Source organism: Lissotriton helveticus, chromosome 6 (assembly GCF_964261635.1).
Source record: "Lissotriton helveticus chromosome 6, aLisHel1.1, whole genome shotgun sequence".
NCBI classification, from domain to species: domain Eukaryota; kingdom Metazoa; phylum Chordata; class Amphibia; order Caudata; family Salamandridae; genus Lissotriton; species Lissotriton helveticus.
Window position 1 is genome coordinate 224,560,065 of NC_136067.1, and position 20,313 is coordinate 224,580,377.

General features: G+C 43.1%; 1 protein-coding gene across 2 annotated transcripts in view; it reads right to left on the reverse strand.

The window, feature by feature from the left end:
* Positions 1 to 20,313, reverse strand: part of ENPP5 (ectonucleotide pyrophosphatase/phosphodiesterase family member 5) — a 352,202-nt gene that overhangs the window by 320,473 nt on the left and 11,416 nt on the right. The window contains exon 1 of one of the 2 annotated variants that reach the window (XM_078647642.1): positions 17,831 to 17,946. The exons of the other annotated variant lie outside the window; for it this stretch is intronic. The gene's annotated coding sequence lies outside the window, so the exon portion shown is untranslated. Of the gene's footprint in view, positions 1 to 17,830; positions 17,947 to 20,313 lie in introns of those variants that run through there. 2 annotated transcript variants of the gene reach the window in all.

Below are 20,313 nucleotides of genomic sequence, written 5' to 3' on the forward strand. Positions count from 1 at the left end.
GTACCCGTGTGAAAGTACAATGTGGCACAAAAGCAAACATGTTTATATAGTAACATGTGCAAAAGAGAATGCGGCTTATAACATGCACAATTAGGCCAACAAAGGGAAAACTACAATGGGTCATTGAGGAAACACATGAAAATATCTTCACTCCCTTAAAGCTGCTACCCTGTCCTTACACATTACAAGCAACGTGCATAGTAAATGCAATGTTTGTAAGAGAGAGGGGCTTGACCATAGGCCGTGCGCTCTTATCGCATGCACAAGGCACCTCCTATGAGCACTACATACAGAAGCACCATATATTCCTGTACCTACTACAAAGGGATTTTGGCAGCAGGCCATGCTGTCAATGCCTATTCTGCTGTATGTAAGAGTATACACTACAGCACGTCCACAACCACAGGCCACCCTTCCCGACCCCTCTCATACAGAAAGCCCCAAATGAGACATGTGATGGCATCTGTGATGGACAGCGAGTGGTTTGTAGAGTTTCACTTCCCCTTTTACACCCACAGCTATAGAAGAGGCTCAGCAGTTGCAATTCATTAAGCAGATCGCCCCTTCCCCAGGACTAACCAAAGCAGGGACTGGAAATCCCACAGCCAGCATGAGGGAGATTCCCGTTTTGCACCTACCACATCTTGGATCTCGGCTACCTTGGCAAGGCACATGAGCAAACAAGCTGACTGGGTCCTCAAAACTCCACTGAAATGTACTGGGGCTGAGGGGGCAGTGGTGCTTTGAGTCTTAGGCACTTTTATTTCTTAAAATGCTGTAGTGATGTATATTCCTCTATATAGTAGTCAAAATACATGCAGAAACAAGCCCAAAGATACAACTCTGCCAGCAACCTCCAATCTGCGTCCACCCACTTTGGCCCTCTTGAACGGTCGTTGATGGATCATCACAGAGGCAGATCCCTGGGAGTACCAGGCTCCAGACTGTGGAATGCAATGAATTTATGATTCATGAACCTTTTGAAGACAGAACTTCTCAGACGTCCTTTCTACATAAACTCAAAGATCTAGGGCTGCAACCGAATACCATCAGAATCAAGCTCCACCCACTCGTTTAACTTCACTTCAACTTCCTTTGCCTCCTTACTTACTTGAAAAGCTTTAGCACTTCTAGAACTCTAAGGTAACGGAAAGAAGCCACAGAGTACTATAAAAACCTCACTATCCATCCATTCTCCGACTTTCACCTTTTTTCCATTGAATCGTTCATCATCATTCATTCATCCATCAATTCTTGGTCTATCATTCTTATACACACTCATACATTGACTAATCATCCATCCACCACTACTCCTATTCATTCATCAAAATTCCACTCATCCATCAAATCTCATTCTTTCCATAACCATCAATGTATTCATCAATTGATTATAAACTCTTATAAAACAATTCAGAGCCATTGTTAGAACTCAGTTTACGATGGCACCAACGCATGTGTCCATGCTGAGCTGACAGAAAGCCAAGGATGGTGAAGATAGACAAAGGTAAAACAAATGTGTTACAGACTGCACCAAAAACACACAATTAACTAACTTAAGGTGGTCAATCAAAGCCAACGTGCGTGTGTATCGAGGTCTTGAGGTGCTTGCCGGATAGACGGTCTTTGAAGAATCAAGTGGTTATGGAGCAAGGTTCCATTTGCTGTGGGAGAAAGAGCAGCCAAATACCTGGGGGGAAAAATGTGTATCTTGCCGACATGAAAAGTGCTGTAAGAACCAGAACTGATGTCCAGTGTGCTTCAGTATAATGAGAATGTGATACCATCATAATTGTATATAATTGGTGAGTTGTGAGGTCACTGCAAGACAATCAGAGATATTATGCAAGATTACTCATGCATGTTGGCATTAAAAGGCCTATTATTTACGTACCAAGGGAGAATTCACTTTGTGGTGTATGATACATAAACAGTAATTATTAGCTGTATTGCAACTTATAATTAAGAGAGGTTTAAGGGCTAAAGAAGGCATATTGTCCAGCAACAACCAAGAATCATCTGATCCAGAAGAGCACTTCACAAATACAGAGAAACAGATGGACATAGCAATCAACATTATCACTCAGATTGTCTTCATTGCATCCAATACTTAGTCATTGCAGTGATTTAATTACGACTTTTTATATTGGCACTAAAAGTTTTATAATTATACAAGAGCTGAACTTAGAAAGATAGGCATCTAAACAACAAAAATAACAGGAGCATCTCTTAACCTGGTGTCACAAGACATCACAGAAAACATAGGCTCATAAAAACTGTTCACTATATTTTTTTGGTTGTCACCCAAACTGCAGCCTTAATCAAAGAAATACATCTTCTCCTGCTATAGTTTTCTTATAGTAACAGCAGTAGTTGCAAGAAAGTCTACTTGGATTCATTCAAATGTTAGCGGCTCCAGCACTTCCTAGGCTTGGGAATAATCATGTTATCATGCGGCATGAATTACTTATCTGATATTCAACAATAGTAAAATTTTTATTATTTGCGCCGTATCTCTTTGCAAGTAGCTTACTTACTTGTGGGGAATTCAAATTAAAGATCGTGGAGCTCGCCAGACCACCAACCTCGATCCCTTGCGCAGCCGAGTAGGGGCTTGCGCGGAGGAACAGGGACAGGGGCTTACAGCCCTTCATAGCCACCATCTTAAGAGGGCTAAGGGGTTTGCAGTCTAGCTGCAGAACGCCTCCCACCCTCCTTCTGCGCCATATAAAAATCACATGTCTCTACGTCCGCGCAGCGGGCGGGCACAGCGGGCGCGCCAAAGGCAAGCCCGTCTGCGCCCGACCGGGACCTGGGGCCATCCCCCCTGCTCATTTACAACGACAAAGGCTGATATACAGTAAGGAGTCCCTGCACCAACTGCGTCCCTCAACACCAGTATGCTGCCATCACCACTTTCATCCCTTAGAGTCCCCTCATTGCTGCCCTTATTGTAAGGCTGAGATAACTAATCCATCGAGCCATCCGGTTTTAAAGGATTATCATATGTTTCTTCTTAACTGTAGATCTCTTCCAAAACACAGCCTAGAAATATCTTTGTTGTTGGAGGAGCATACCCCGGATGTAGCCTTTTTAACTGAGACTTGGCTGACCCAAGACTCCCAGCATGATTTAGTGCAAGCTCTTATCCCTGGCTATCAGATAGCCCGATTAAATCGTCCGCAGGGCAAAGGCGGAGGGCTCGCGATTATCTATAAGGACAGTTATATATGTCGCTGCCTGACGGAGTCTATTGCCGACTGTGAAAGTCTCCCCTTTGTTATCGAATTTTCACCCAATAACAGCTTCTCCGGCATTCTTATTTACCGCCCCCCTGACTCCATAAAACAATTTCAAACAGATCTTCCATCTGTTGTGGCAGAATTGGTTACATCTCCCTTAAACTTTACTCTACTTGGGGATTTTAATATCCACTTCGATAATACTTCAGATACTGTCGCCACAGAAATGATAGCCAGCTTAGCCGCTATTCAATTAGAGCAACTTGTCTTGGGTTCAACGCACATTAAAGGTCATCTCTTAGACCCTGTATTCAGTAACAGTGAACATTTAAAAATGGGCAGTATCAGCCATCTTCCCTGGACTGATCACTTTTTAATCTCTCTAATTTGGACTGCTTCTAAATCTCCACTTCTCACCCCCCTTCTACTAACAACTCGTAATTGGTCGAAGCTCAGTACAGATAAATGGACCAGCACTCTTATTTCTACTAGTCCTCTACTCTCTTGTGACCCTTGTATTAACAACAGGCTGTTTGACAATTGGATCACAAGCTCCCTGGACTCCGTACTTCCTCTTTGCACTTCTGGCACAAAAAGGAAGAAAAAAACAGCGCCCTGGTACTCAGAAGAGCTCAGGGAGAAAAAACGTCTATGTAAAAGAGTAGAAAGAAAGTGGCGTATGTCCTACGACCCTATGGACAAAGTGATCTATAGGGAAGCTATTAGGACCTATAAAAATGAAATAAGAACCACACAGTCTGCCTACTATACTGAAAAGATCAGATTGGCTAAGTCCAAGCCTAAAGAGATCTATCAGATAGTGAAGACACTGACTAGGCTGCCGTCTCCATCGACAGGCAATGATAATTCACCTCTCGATGTGACGAACTGGCTAATTCTTTCTTTTTGAAAGTAAACACAATCTATCTTTCCTTTTCAGTTGCAGACTTAGAAGTGTCCACTCAAAAACCGGATCTACCTATAGAGTTAGAGACCCCCCTTCAAAAAAATCACCTGACCCATTTTCCTTTGCTGCACCTTGACACTCTTGAGCCTTTAATAAACCAAATAAAATCGGGTTCTCCATGTGATCCTGCTCCCCTGGTGCGCTGATCCTAGCCAACAAAGTCATTCTTCCCACACTTATGGAGTTGCTGAACTCTTCCATAGTAAGTGGGATAGTGCCACAGGCCTGGAAGCATGCCATGGTTTGAGCACTGTTGAAAAAACCCACTCTTGATCCGACGAATTTTAATAACTATCGTCCAATATCACTTCTTCCCTGGGTAACTAAGATCTTAGAGAAACATATTAACATCATTGTAACTCAGTATCTCGAGCATAACCATCTGCTCGCCGTTTCCCAGACAGGCTTCCGCCCTAAACACGGGACAGAGACTGCTTTGTTGGCTGTGACAGAGGAGACAAGGCGGATCTTGGATCAGGGAGGGTCAGTGGCAGTGATCCTCCTTGATCTGAGCGCCGCCTTTGATACGGTAAACCACAAGATTCTTTTACACCGTCTCCTCGATTTGGGAATATCGGGAGAAGCCCTGGCCTGGTACAGGTCCTTTTTAAGTGATCGCACGTTCCAGGTCTTTGAAGGCACTTCGGTCTACTCTAGCAAGCCACAGGGATGTGGGGTGCCGCAGGGCTCTTCATTGAGCCCTACGCTCTTTAATGCATACATGAGCCCGCTGGCTGGGATTGTGCGTCCGCATGGTATTAACATCATTACCTATGCGGACGATACCCAGCTAGTGGTCTCCCTTGTGCAAGAGAGCAGCCCACTCCCACAGTCCAATCTAACAACATGCCTGGAACAGGTCAAGAGCTGGATGACGAAGTCCTGCTTGAAGCTCAATGATGACAAAACAGAGCTCATACTTCTAGGCCCCTCAGCCCCTTCTACCTTGGAGCTGTTATGGCCTCTGAGTATGGGCACTGCTCCCACCCCCAGAGACTATATCAAAAGCCTGGGGGTGTGGATGGACAAATCATTGACCTTCGATATGCAGGCAATTAAAGTTTCAGTTTTGGCCTCTTGAGGATGATTAAAAGAATTCTCCCACTTCTTCCCTTTGAGGCCAGACAGATCGTAATACAGGGCTTAATCCAATCTCGCCTTGACTTCAACAATGTTCTGTACCTGGGGGCGCCGGAGTACACTTTACAAAAACTGCAGCGTACCCAAATCTGTGCAGCCCGCACATTGCTTGGGACTCCCCGCAGAACCTCAATAAAATCTGGCTTAAGAGCGTTGCACTGGCTGCTCATTAGAGAGAGAGAGACAAGTTCAAGGCTATGTGCACTGCCCATCAAGCTTACTGGAAATCTGGACCAGAAATCAACCACTCTCTAGTATTACCCTACCAACCCACTAAAGCCCTTCGCTCCTCACATGCCTTCCAAGCCCAAGTTCCTAGCATCCGTAGAGCGAGGGCTGGAGGTCGATCCTTTGCTTATAAAGCCCCTAAATTATGGAACACTCTACTCCTCCATCTTAGAGCTGACTCCAATCTGTTGAGCTTTCGCAAACAGCTCAAGACTTTTCTTTTCAATTAGTGGGATTTTTCCCTGCTCTTTTTTCTGAAGGCACGGTTGTAGTTTTAGCGCCTGGACGCCTCAGGGCAGCTGTTAGCACTTAATAAAACTGGTTTTCATTTCATTTCATTTCACAATTGTCTGTTAGACAGAAAGATGAAAACACAAACCTTGGAACTACAACTCTAGTGATTTTAAAACCCATCTTTGAACGTCATTACTCTCCAAGGCAAGTCTATGCATACAGTTTCAAACAACTTTCAATGTAACACTTGTTGTATAGTAACGAAATATTAATAATTCCTTTTTGAAAAAGATCCCTTTTTGGGGAACCAAGATTAAAAAAACAATCACGTGCCAAAATGTCCATGATAAATTTATGATCTCTCCAACATGATATTACATGCCTGACAATCACTGTTTGAGGACAACCAACAGTTAAGGCGTGTTGCCTTGTCTTAACTGCAGCAAAGCATACAAATTACAATACCACACCTCATAAACTCAAAGCAGTAGTGTCCCAAGGGCTGGTCAACAGACTCCGCCTTCTGCCATGCATTTTAAATTACTCAAACCAAATAAAGCAAATAGGGCCTTTTTCCAGGCTCACACTGCAATGTAGCTGTGGCATCACTAAATTTGGCCTGCTCATTCATATTTGCTTGGACTCTGGCACCGGACAAAAGGTAAATATTAGGTCTTCTATGAAGAAGATTACAGTTGCCACTACATGACTAACTGCGAAAATTTGCAGTAGATATTTCGATATTTGCACTGAGGGTTTTTGGGATATATATATATATATATATACACACATACACAATTAAAAACAGCTGGCGCAAAAATCTGGATCCCAAAGGATATGAGTCACAAAGAAAGAAAATATCCAAGAAAGAAGTGGCTCAAACAGATAAATTCACCAAAGAACAAAAATATATTTCCAGTACAATGTTTCAGCGTCTGCCTTCCTCAGACAGAATAAGATGGTTTGCTCAGTGGCTGCACAGATGACACTGTTGAATTATCAAAAAGCATCATGAGTGCAGATTAATTTTGGAATGTGGAATCAATGCAGTCCTGAGGGCTCCTGAGATATGCAGTAATACGGTGGTATTGTCAGTTATGTTCAGTCCATCTGTATGCAGTGATTTTGAAACTGTACATCCAAAAGTTCTCTCAGGAGTCCAGAAGTTATTCCTTTAACCGCTTGTGTGCTAGTGACGAGCTCAACTCGTCATGAGGGACGGTTGAGCTGCCCTCATGACGAGCTCAGCTCGTCACAGCCGTTGGAACGTTCGCACGCGGGAATAATTTCCCCGCTGTGCTGAACGTTTGAAAACGGGCCTGGCTGTGACGAGCTCAGCTCGTCATGAGGGCAGCTCCGCTGTGCCTCATGACGAGCCGAGCTCGTCACCAGCACAGCCGCACCGCGTGCGGGCCCCCCGCCCAGGGGGGGGGGGGAACACCCCGCAGCTAAGGGGTTAAAACATGATCGACAGGGAAAATCTTCAAATCTGATAGTTAATGATCCACGAGGTTAAAATGATTGGCTAAAGGCTGGTCAAGTTTATTCATTATTGCCGATTTGCAGTTACTGAATCGTGTATGGATGTCACTCACAGTTTTGCCTACATATTGTTTTTTACAGCTTTGGAGTTGGTACTGAATCACATAATGTATACTGAGAGACATGTAAGATGCTGTCTTATGCTAGTGAGTATCAAAGGCCCCCTGAATTCTAAGTCAAGAAATTCCTAGGACAGGGAAAACAATAATGTGAAGATATATTTCCTAGGCAATTATTGGATCATAATAACAGTACTCCATGGAGGGCTCAACAAAAAAACAAGGAACCAATGTCTAAAAAAAATATACAGCAAACAATTTCACAGTAAATCAGATCCATTTATTTCAAACAATACATTGAAAACTTCATAAAAAAGCTTAGGTTAAAAATACATAATACAGTAGTAATTACTACTGCATTATGTATTTTTAACCTAAGCTACTACTGTATTATGTATTTTTAACCTAAGCTTTTTTATGAAGTTTTCAATGTATTGTTTGAAATAAATGGATCTGATTTACTGTGATAACCTTTTTATAACACTGTAGTAGCTATAATAAAATATACTGTATATTTTTTTAGACATTGGTTCCTTGTTTTTTGTTGAGCCCTCCATGGAGTACTGTTATTATGATCCAATAATTGATGCAGTCTTATTCCATACGTCCTTCTCGTAACAGAACTAGTTACTGGTAAATATATCTCTAAAAGAAATTATCCCATTGCTCTGTGGCTTCATAAGTGTGGCTACGCTATATTAATATCATTCCCACAGCTCCACGGCAAGAAGTCTTAGTGCTTCAAAAAACAGTAACACAGAATCCCCAGTAAAGTCACAACATTAAAACTCAAAGGCTGTGGGAACACAAAATTCTTCAGTATAGACTTGAATGTAAAATTATCCTCTATCTTATATGAATACACATAGTATAGGGTTGAAAGTCCCTAGCATAGTGTCTGGCTGACTGACCACGAGATACAAAGGAAGTTTAGCTTATTTAAGCTATTGTGCTCTAAAATGCATTATTCGTGCCACAATTAGAAAACAAATGCATACCAAAATACTATTCGCATGGTTAATAAACCGTATATCATAAACACCCGTGTCATGTAGTAAGCCAGAGTAGCCTTCCATTCCCCCCCCCCCCCCTTTTCGGTTCTTTGCTGCCACACAAATACATAATTATTCTCATGCTATTCACTTTTAATGCTTTACATCACCATTCAACATTACAAAAGAGCCAGACCTTTTGACATTGCCTGTTTTTCTTTTTTGCACTTTTTTGTCTTTGTTCTGATGGTATACTGGATGTGTATGGAACAAGAGCTAGTGGAAATGGTAAACTTGTCAGCCGGGCAGGCAGCGGTGCTGTGTTTGTTGATTTTGTAGATAATACAGCTGGTTTTGGCAAAGGAAGCCAGTGGAGTTTCATCAGAATGGAAGTGATGTTTTAATCTTTATTGAATACCTTTTTTGCTGCATGTAGCATGCCTTTGAGAGGTGCAATTGTGTTGTCTGGCACACCATCTAGGAGGAAATAGCCACCGTCAAAAAGCAAGTTTACAAGGACTTGAACATTCCTGAAGGCTGAGAGAATTACATCTTATGTTATGCAGTTTTGTAGAGCACAGTATCACCTGGGAGGGTATTTGGCGCTGAGCAGGTAAGTCTAGGCACACCTGGGGCTACTCAAAAAGCCACTTCTTCAGCTTCATGAGGAATTCAAGAGGTCAGGATGAGGCATGGAATGACCTACCTCTTTAGTTCGTTCCATGCTTTAGGAGCGAAGCGATGAAGGAGAAGGTTTGACCATCAGATCTGGTTTTCCCTATGCATGGGATTTGCAAAGTAGGAGTCTGGAAGAGGGGAGGTGCCTGGAAGGTTTGTGAAAGCATATGTAACTGCTGAGGTATGTTGGGCCTGTGTTATGAAGTGCCTTGAAAGTGTGGGTGAGGAGTTTGAATTGAGCTCGTTTGTGAATGGAGAGCCAGTGGAGCTACTACAGAGGTGGTGTGATGAGTGTGCGTGGTGAGAGGTTGAGTGATTCTGGCTGCCGAGTTCTGAATGTTCTGTGGCATTCTGGTGACATTTTTGTTGATCCTGGCTTAGAGGATGAGCCCATAGTTCAGTTAGCTTGTGATCAGGGCATGCAAGGCAGCTTTCCGGGTGTTGATTGGGAGCACTTTGAAAACCTTCATCAGCATCTTCATGATATGGAAGCATGAGGTGACGGCATTGACTTGGGCAGTCATGTCAAGTTTGCTGTAGATGATGATCTAGAGGCTCTTGATGTGGGTGGTGGGCGTTGATCATGGCTCTGCTGTCCACAAGAATGAGTCTCACAGTGATGTGCTCTTCCAGATGATCACAATGTCGGTCTTATCTGTTTTCAGATTTAAACAGTTGGTCTTCATCCAGTGGGTAATTACAGTCATGGACCTTGATCCAGTTCTGAGTGAATGAGTTGTGAGTCATTCATGCAGGAGAGGAAGTTGATATTGTGAGAACAGATGATGCCAGCTAGAGGGATCATTTATGCGTTGGCAACAATAAACTGTTTAGATTGAATTGGGAGCAGGTTAACCCAGTTTGCTTTTTGGAAAATGACGTTTCTGAAAACAATGGTGCAATCTGAGTGTTTGTCTCCTGACACTACACCACCTTCAATAATTGAGGATTTTGCCAGCGTTTGTTTAGCTATCTCCCAAGCCTTACCTGTAAAAAAAATTTCACTTTTAATCCTCCCCTCTCACTGGTGGTTTAATGCAGCCTGTTCAAAAGTACTTAAGCAGCTGAAAGCAGACCATAAATCTGTACCAAAAATTAGGGATACAATTATTATTGCACATAAAGAATATAAAGGCGCTTTGCTGACAAGAAAGATCAAATTGAGAAATTAAGCTTGGTTTGATCTGCTGGCCACCAAGAGAGTGAGGGATGCGAAGCGATTTTGGGAAGTCATGAACAGCACATTTTTTTCGGAAGGACGATATATGTTAGGGAACCAATACAAAAAATAAGAACCCCCTAGTTGCTCTCATCCAGCGTTTGCACTTTAATACTTCGGCTAAGGTCCATTACGGTCTGGGGGAGAATGTACGTCTCATAGAAACTGCTTCAAGGTGCCCGCCAAGGTAGAATCCTTACCTAGTTTTTGTTTCTTATCATTCATTTCTTTCATTTGATAACTTTATTTCGGTCAGAAGACCATAAAAGTGCAAATAAAATACATACAAAGCACAAGACATTAAAACAATAAATAGCGAACAAGTCGATATTAGAGATAAAAATGAATTAAACTCTAGAGTTATCAAAAGGCAGCAGTATAAAATTCATAATTGATCGCATATATTATACAAAACCTTTCCTTCTACGCCACATGCCAAATAGGAAACGGGATACAGCGAAGACAATAGGGGGGTGGGTATCATAATTTAAGACCCGACAAGCCTGAACAAAGTGTCGAAATCCATGGTTCCTGCATAACGGAATCAGCCAACATTTCCTTATTGTTACATACGCAGGACAAAAGAACATGACATGAGAGACATCTTCACGTTTATAATCACATGCCGGACAGGCTTCCTTATCTGATTTTGTCCATTTACAGGTGAATGCCCTGAGTGGTAGACTGCCATGCCTTAGCTGAAGGTACAACTTCCTCCCAAGAGGTGGTTGTATTACATCTAAGAATTCCTCAAATCGAGATTCCATTTTTACTAAGAGGAACTCTGCAGACAGCCTGCCTAGGGTAGCTGATCTCTGTAGGGCTAGTAGATTCTGTCGCCTCATCAGGTTTTGTAGTTCCGATTTAGATATCCCTGGGCAACACAGCTCAGGAGTCTCCCAAAGCTATGGCAGACCTATCCGTGTACTAAGAGTTCTAATATGGAGCAACCATGGGATATTTTTACTTTTTAGGAAAGCCCAAAGCTCCAAGAATTCCGCTCTATAGGAGGCCAGTTCTGGAACTGACCACAACCTCTTTCAATAGAGCATAGGCCGTGCAGCTGCGAGCTCCTCTATTGACTCCAGCCCCAGATCAAATCGCAGAGGAATAAGTGGTGTGTTTGGTGGTAAACCTACCAAATTCCTCATGAAGTTTTGCTCCCCCCTCAAGAGGTTAGATGTATTTTTATGGCCCCAGAGTTCAGCACCATATATTGTGGCCATTCTGGCTTGGAGTCGATATATTTCAAGAGCCGGAGCTGCCGGTTTGAGGTCTGATTTTCTATCAACTTTGCTGATACCCCAGTTACTTGGGATAGCTTGAGAGCTGATTTAGAGATTTGGAAGCCCCAGTCCAAGTTCTCCGTCAGGGTGATACCAAGATAGACAAAGGTCTTGACCCTTTCCAGGGGAATACCATTGAGAATAGGGTTTGGGCGTGTCTGCTTCGGGGGTTAAAAATCATAAACTTGGTCTTATCCAGGTTTATTTCCAATACCCGCGAAGCACAAAACGCTGAAAAGCCATCCACAATGCGCTGAATGCCCGATGATGTTTTAGATAACAGCAGAGTGTCATCCGCAAACATCAGAGCGGGCACTCTCCCAGTCGCTAACCTAGGAGCGTCATTGTCTGTTACACCAATTAAATGGTCTACAAGACCATTGATGTAAAGGCAGAATAACGTTGGGGCCAGGACGCACCCCTGACGTACTCCCTTCAGAAAAGAAAAACATTTTGAGAGATCTCCATGCCTCCCGCACCTAACTTGGGCATAATTGCCAGTGTGTAATCTAATTAATATAGTCAGTAAGTAGGGCGGGAGACCCAAGTCTGCCAAAACTTTCCACAGCTTTTCCCTGGCAACAAGATCGAAAGCGGCCCGCAGGTCAACAAAGACAAGGTAGAGGCTGCCACCCTACACACTTGCCGTTTTCCAAAATAACACCTGCAGACGGAATATTTGATCCAGAGTAGAAATGCCTGACCTAAATCCAGCCTGTGGTCAATACTTTCTTTTCCTCCATCCACCCCAGGATCCTGTCCAAAATGATCCTCCCCATTAGTTTTTGTGTTGTATCTATAAGACTAATGGGCCTGTAGTTGGATGGGGTTAGTGGGCAACCTTTCTTATATATGGGGACGATCTCAGCTCCAAGCCAAGCCCCTGGCAGATCAATCCCCATTAGGATGTCATTAAATAGAACAACCAAGTATGGTGCCCATATTTTAGGTTGGGAGCGAAATAAATCCCCAGGCAATTTGTCCAGGCCAGGGGCCTTATTGGGAAGTAACCTTCCTATTGCTGACTCAACCTCCTTCACTGTGATTACCTCGTGCCATTCAAGATGGCACACATCCCCAACATCCAAGAAATACCGCCGCCGCTGGTCGTCCAAAGTCCCCACCAATCGATACTCATGGTGGCAGCCTGAGGCGGCCAACACAGGAGGCACCACATCTTCCCTCTGGACCAAATCTGCCGACCCCAACAATCCTTGCTCCTTGAAAAGTTCGCAACTTGTGCCGGTTGTAGTTTCTGACTCGACACTGGCGTATAGTGCTCCAAAGTGTGCTTCCCACACTGAGGATGCTATATTTGGGGCAAGTGCCGGGCCGCCCCCACTCATACCCGTGCCAACAATAGCCCAAAATGACTTAGAATCCTTACGTTTGAGTGCGGATCCAAGCTTCGCCCACGTCTTCTCCCAATCCTTCTTTCCCCTACTGATTGCCTTTTTATAGAGCAGTCTGAATTTCTTAATACCTGCTCTATCTTTGATTTTAATTACAGATAGCAGGTCTTTTTTTGCCTTCCTGCAGGAGGCATTGTACCAGGGATGTGTCCTATCCCGCAGTGGGTTTTTCCCACCCACAGGGCAAAACTCATCCACTAGCTCGGCAACCAGCTGCTTATGGGTTTTCACAGCTCTACCCTAGGAGCCAGCATCCCCCATATCAGAAAACAGTGGTATAGATATCTTATATATTTCGGCAAGTTTAGTGGGGGGAATCCTGAAGATGTGGCCATTTTACCCCTCGCCTATTATTAGCTATTGTGAGAGGCAGGATTGCACTGGTTAATTCAGGCGCCGGATTTGTGAGCCCAAAGCTCCCAGGTTTCAGTGTTAAAACGAGAGCATGATGGTCACTATCATGTCTCGGATGAACCCTGAATTCCAGCAGCCTGTCCCAATGTCTAACTTCCATCATGATATAGTCAATGATGGAAGTTTGATCTAGTCTATTGAACGTAGCTGACCCCGGTCTGTCAGGTTCCAACCTCCCATTACACGCCCGCATAGACGTTGTAAGGGAGAGTGATTTTATTTGAAGAACCAATGGAGTCCAAACCCTGACTGGAGGGATCTGTGGGTCAGGAACATGCCAGTAATGATCTTCATCATCCTGTTCACACAGTTCTGGACTCACAAGGGGCTCAAACTGGCAACTAAAATCTCCTCCAAGCACTAAGACGATTGAAGGGTCAAGTGACTGCATGAAGTTTTTAATGTATCAATTGCATCAGATTCCCGTCCACTCTTAACTGGACGTGAGTAAATATTTAATATGGCCACCTGCGGCGTGTTTGGAGGGGTTAGGAGTTCACACTGAACGTCTGGGGAATTAGTTGGTATTTGTGCAGCCTGGGCGCCCAGATGCGTGCCCACATTAATTGGCTTAGAAGCTCACTTGCGCCAAAAGAAATTGGATTTGCACTTGTTTCATCCTGACACTTCTTTATGCGGATTACGCTGTGCTATTAGCTAAGACCGCAAACAGCCTTCAGAAAGCCTTCGTGGAGTTTATGTCATCCCTGGATTTGAAGATTAATCAACAGAAGTCATCAGGAATGGCTTGTGGGCCAAAGAAAACTAAATCTAAAACTTTCATTAAATCGAGGAAGCACCAGTTACCAAAGTAGAGAGTTTTTCTTATTTAGGGTTGCCTTTCGACCCACAAGTTAAGTAGGAGCCCTAAGTGGCGTTGAGGGTGATACAAACCAAAATAGCAGTGGATGAGATTTTTCGCTTCACAGCAAAACTAGGACATAGGTAGGTGAGGGAAATGATAACTTTATTTAAAGCAAATTGTCTCTCAATAGCTATGTATAGGGCAGGTGGTTGGGGATTGTGACAGCTCTAGACTCTCTTCAAAGTCTCTTCATTGTGCCACAAGGGTACACTGACCTTCTTTTGTTGCTCAGAAGTGGACTTTATTCCGAGTTGGGCACCACTTATTATGATTAAAAATTTGGCAAACTCCGAAGTTAGGATACTCTAAACTTATTCTTCAGGCTTGCCTGGTCTAGGATAATGCGGAGTCTATACCTTGGCTGGAGTATCTTAAACGCACTTTAGTAGCCTGGGAGTCATAGAGCATTTTAATAACCCTGATCAAATGTACCGCTCTGCTAGAGATCAGATAAAGTTGGCATTTTATGAGCGAGCCCAGCGTATCTGTAGGCAACAAGCCACTCAGCATCCCTCTCTGGAAAATGACCTTGTTTTAACATCTGGCCCGAAGTTGGAATTTTACCTCTCTTGCATAGAAAATGACAAAATAGGTTATATTTAACTAGGCTTCAATTGGGGTTAATGCATTTTCTCTTACCTTTCCCACATCAAGGGGCTTGGTTTTAGAATCTTCGTCCTTGCGATAATTTGTCAAGGCAAAGCACACTGCACTTTCTGTTTTTTTCTGCACTTTATAAATCAGTGAGAACGCATTTTATACTTTCTCATTTGTGCTCACGCAGCTTAAATTCTTTTTGGGAAGGCTTTAGATTTCTGCAAAACCTTGACTCGCCAGAGTCTTGCTATGCTGCAATCAGTTTTAATAGTCACTTATCATTAGGAAAATATACTGCTAATTGGGGTGGGGTTTGGCCTTCAGACTTCATATTGTTATCAACATTTATTTGTATCCCATGTTTTTATATGGTGAGATTACGAATGTTTTTATCAATGTATTATATTAACTGAACTGTGTCTGCAGTTTGTTGCCAACTTGTTCTTGTATGGCTCTAAGTCGGGCGTTGAAGAGGGTCCAGTTCAGTGTGAATAAAAGTAATTTGTGTCCAAAACTCTGGAAGAAGAGGTGTCACTACCTAGTTGTTTGTTGAATGGTCTGACATGAGCTTTTTGAAAAAGATACACGGGAGGAGAGTACCAGAGGGAGGAACATTAATGGTGTAGAGGCTGGTCACCATACCCATTGAATCTCAACTGCACACCTGAGATTACTTTTCAGATGCCTAATGTAGGAACTGTCTCAATCAACAACTGTATCATGCATGCCTTTGCGAAAAATTGCAAAGTATTTAATATAATTATTTGTATGACTATCAGTCAACAAAGTAATTTTAAGCATAATAATGTAAACAGAACACCCTCTTTCGAGAAAGTGCTTGAGTGTGAAGTTTTGAATTATTTGTTGTTAACTCACATCAGAGTTAGCCCCACTTCAGTAAACAATGTCATGGGGCACTGCTAAGACAAAGGCTAGTCGACCTTGAGGAGAAGTATTCCACAGAGACAGCACATGTAGAATACCATATTCGATCACAGGGTTGATTGATGGGGTCAAATATCAATTCTGTACAGAAAATGGCTCCATGAGTCCCGACTAAGTTGGAAGGAGAACCCATAAAGAAAGAGGACCAATTAGGGCAAGACACAATCATAAGGAACAATAAGTACTATCTCACTTTTATCACGGTTCAGGAAAATATAATAATCAGCCATTCACTGTTACACATAGTGGATGGAGATAGTTGTATTACTTATTTTTTTTTAAACTATTTTATAAGCGTGGATGTATGTTTTTCTGCACTGTCTTTTATGATTTTAACTAATCGAAATAAAGAGCTTTGACTGACTGACTGGAGATAGTCGTATCATTTTGACGCGCCAATGTGTTTATATGGCTAATGTATATCATTTTGCGTTGAAATGTGCCTCTCAATGGGGAAGCCACCACTACAATTTAGGATAGATACACAACAACATATAATATAGCAAGCAAATGCTTACCCATATTCTGAGACGGAGCAGACTGCAAGGAGTGTGCACATCTCGAAGCAAGCAGCATTGGATGGGCGTCAGAAACAGATGGAACACCAACCTTACTGTGATCGTGCTAAGCCTCGATCATTACAGTGGCCTAAATGCAGGCCGTTCCAAAGCAGCTCACATAAAACGACATAAAGTTAAAAACTATACATTGGTCTGAAGTTGACAGACCCAACAAGGCCAGCACAAACTTACTGCACTGGCTCCCAATTAAAGAAAGAGCAAAACTTAAAACATCTTGCCTTGTAAACAAACAATGAGCTCCATGGCTGCTCTCCGAAAAATCTCGAAAACTGTTCCCAATGTCCTCACCTGTCTGATGAGGCAGGAATTTGCCAGCACTCTCAAGACTCCTTTAATTTCATGGCCTTGTCACTGGTCATCGTGGGGTGCACGCTACGACGGGTTAGCTCGAGTCACCATCCACAGCTGCTGCATGACTGACCGACATCCATTAGCAAATTCTGACGGACCTACTACTATTTCGTAGCTCACTGCCCCTGCCCCCAGTGCACGTCTACCATTCCTGTGACAGTTCGCTCATGTTTATTTGTGCAATTTTATATAGCGCGAACTTTACCCGAAGGTGTCAGAGCGCTTTACATAGGATCCAGTTGAAAACATAAGGACTGACGGTTACATGCGTAAAAATGATTGCAAATTTTTTGCATTACATAAGAACCAGTTGAAAGCATACGGACTTAGGATTACATGCGTTACAAAAAAAAAGGTACAAACAGAAAAAATTGCAAATGTACAAGAGATAAAGTCACACAAGGAGGAGATACAAATGGATATACTCAAGGCCTATACTAGTGATATCTCTATCAACATAGGGAGGGAACGTAACTGGTTCTATTGTACAGTGCTCCGACACCTTCGGGTAAAGTCCGCGCTTCATAAAAATGCATTAAATAAATAAATTCACTGCGAGGCCACAGAAGCGTGTTCAGTGATGCCATACACAATAAGAAAAGCATCTCGAAACTTCACAAAGAGAGCAAAATTACCGGTGGCGCGTATGGGCTGTCATCACAACAGAGGTCGTTGTGGCTAGTAAACTCTAAACTGCAGTTTTTTTGGGACCTGACACGTGGGTTCAAAGCCCACCTTCCCAAAATGAGTGCACAAGAGTTAACACCTGTATTTATTTTTTTGTGTTTCTCGCTTCCCGAACGTACAAAATTAGGACCGCTTATCCGCAGATCAAAACAAGTACTATGTGCCCAATATATTCTGGATATACACAGAAGTAAAACCATTCGGAAGGTCGGAATATACATTCACTCGATGTCTTTGCCTTTCAGTACATCGTGTGACGAAGCAGAATAACGGAGAGGACTCGTTGAAACTTCTCCCCCTCTCTGGCAATCCCACTGTACAGAGGGAGTGAGAGCTGAGAGCCCACCTCCCACCCCAACAGTGGCTATAGGGGCGTGGCCGGTGGACGCCTTACCTTAGTGGCCGAGTCCCAGCTCTGCCGGCCCGTCCCTCCACCGCGCGCAGCTTGGTCTGTACTGCGCGAGTAGTATCTACCTACGGATACACCTCGCCTACCTCGGCTCACCTATTGGACATGGAGCCATTGTGATGCGACGCAAGCTGAAATCCTATTGGCCAGCCTCACCGTCAGTCAAGAGACAATCTTGAATGCTGACTAATGCTGGAGAAAATGCTTATCAAGTGGGTTTAACGAGCGGTCGCTTCAGGAAATATCTGCCCGTGAATGCCATCTGGCAGTAATGGAGCGGCAGATCTTCAATCTACTATGATAGTTCTATTATCATTGATACCAGAACCTCTGTTAGAAGAAGACTACAATAACGATCGGGTATTTGCATTCAGTGTATTTTTTTCAGACATACACGGTATCCCCCTGGAAATATATTCCAGGAATCAAAGGAATCTCGCAGTAAAATGAATATGATTCTTTGTAACTATTGATATTTTTCATTTGAACGTTTACATGAACTGCAATGGAAAACGTCCCTTTGTAAGATGGCGTCTCTTCTCGTCGGTGTGCGGTGCGACACATCCGCATAGTCCTCTGTGACAGTTTCCTTAGTCTCACATGCTGGCTTTAATTAAACCCTGATAAAACACGTGCGCGTGCTTAGAACACTGGGACAGGTGCATTTTGGCATTTAAGCAGTGCACAGCGCCACCTTTAGATCGTTTTCTCTTGATACTGGCGAACGCACTTATTCTAGAAGGAAGCTTTTAAATTTCGTTTTCTTTGTTAATCGTTACCATTTAAAAATACGTATGTTGTTGTAACCTGGTTCAGTTTAGTACAGTGGCGATGGACCAGATGATGCTTTCTTGAAAGTGGCTGAAGGATTCCGAGTTTTTTTGGTGGCGGTTGTCTGAGGTCACCAGGCGCTGTCATTGATTAACTGTTATGTCTTAACAAACCATTTGTTTTACCTGAAATGTGTACTAGGTATAACATTCAACTCTATTAAATAGTGAGCATTGTAGTGGTAAGTGGTTTGTTGGCATCACGTGAGTAGCGCGTGATGCCTTATGAATACATCTGTACTAGTTATGGTTTGAAATATGGGCACATCGCGTGAGTAGCAATAAATGTCTGATGCTTACATCTGTAATGTATTGTGTTCTGCAATGTGGCTCAGGCATGGAAGGTTTCTCAGTTGAGGTTCGAACGGGGTTAACCAGTTGCCGTTCGTGCTTCTTACTGGGAGGAGGCTCCGTGCGTTGGGTGGAGTTGTCTATAAATAAACTCCTTTCTACAAATCTACTTTGGAGTTCCTGTGATTATTCCTACATTTGGCGACGATTGGAGAGTCACTCTGATGGAGCACGGTTTCGTACGTACAGAAACTTTCTTGGACTCAGCCCTCTCAAAATAACTTGTAACTAATTAATCAACATGTTTTGTCTATTAATATTTGCATTACACAAAATTTTTAGCATCTAGGGGAAGCTTGACTATGTGCTTTTACTAACAGTAACCCGAATGTCCTAAAATGGCCACCGAAAATGCGGGAACTCTTCTGCGCATGCGTCTGCCACATCTACGTGGTGTGACGTCTTTCGCTTTTGGTGGGAACTTCTTGCTTCTGCACACTAGTGCCAAGATGGTCGCTTCATGCTTACTCACACTAATGCATATGCTGCTGCTTGTACTAAACTTTGTTCGTTCTGCTTAACCATTAATGCTATAGTATAAATAAAGTAATAGGGTTAGAGTGGTATAACTCCATAAGTGGTATACAGTCCATTAATTTATTTTCGCATTCTAATGTGTCTTTCTTTGACTTTGTTACTAGCTCGTATTTGGGCCTGAGGGTGACATGAACTTTCATATTGAAACCCAAACTGTGCATGTGCTGGAAGCATTGAAGGACCTCGTACTGTGGCATTGAAATCCAGGCAAAACCTATCTTACCCGCGATGCGCCTGGGAACCTCACCCCATGACCTGGGAAAAGGAAGACTACTTGCAATATTGTTTAACACCTTGAATGCTATGGGGATTTTTCTCCTGTGCTGGGATTCTACAGATACCACTTTACATGACGAGCTGGGCTCGTCATCAGCGTAGCAGGAGGCTACTGCATGACGAGCCCAGCTCGTCATGAGCGTCGAAGGGGTTAACAACGTATACGAAAAAAGAACTAATATTGCTGGGTGGAATAACATTGTGAGTAAATAAATTATAGGCGGGAACTTGATCAAATGCAAGTAAACGAAGAATGATCTCATCTTAGTATGGTGTGATGACCTCTCCTCGTCTTTCTGACCAATCACTGAAGGGGAACACATAGATTTGCAACATTAAGGGGTGATACATTGCCCTGGAAATGGTATAACTAAGGTAGGTTTCGATAGAGAATTTGTCCGACTTGCCCGAGTAGCTGACCTGTCATTGACCCAACGCATGCTATAGGAGATCGAGAGCAGAGGTGCTGGCGGA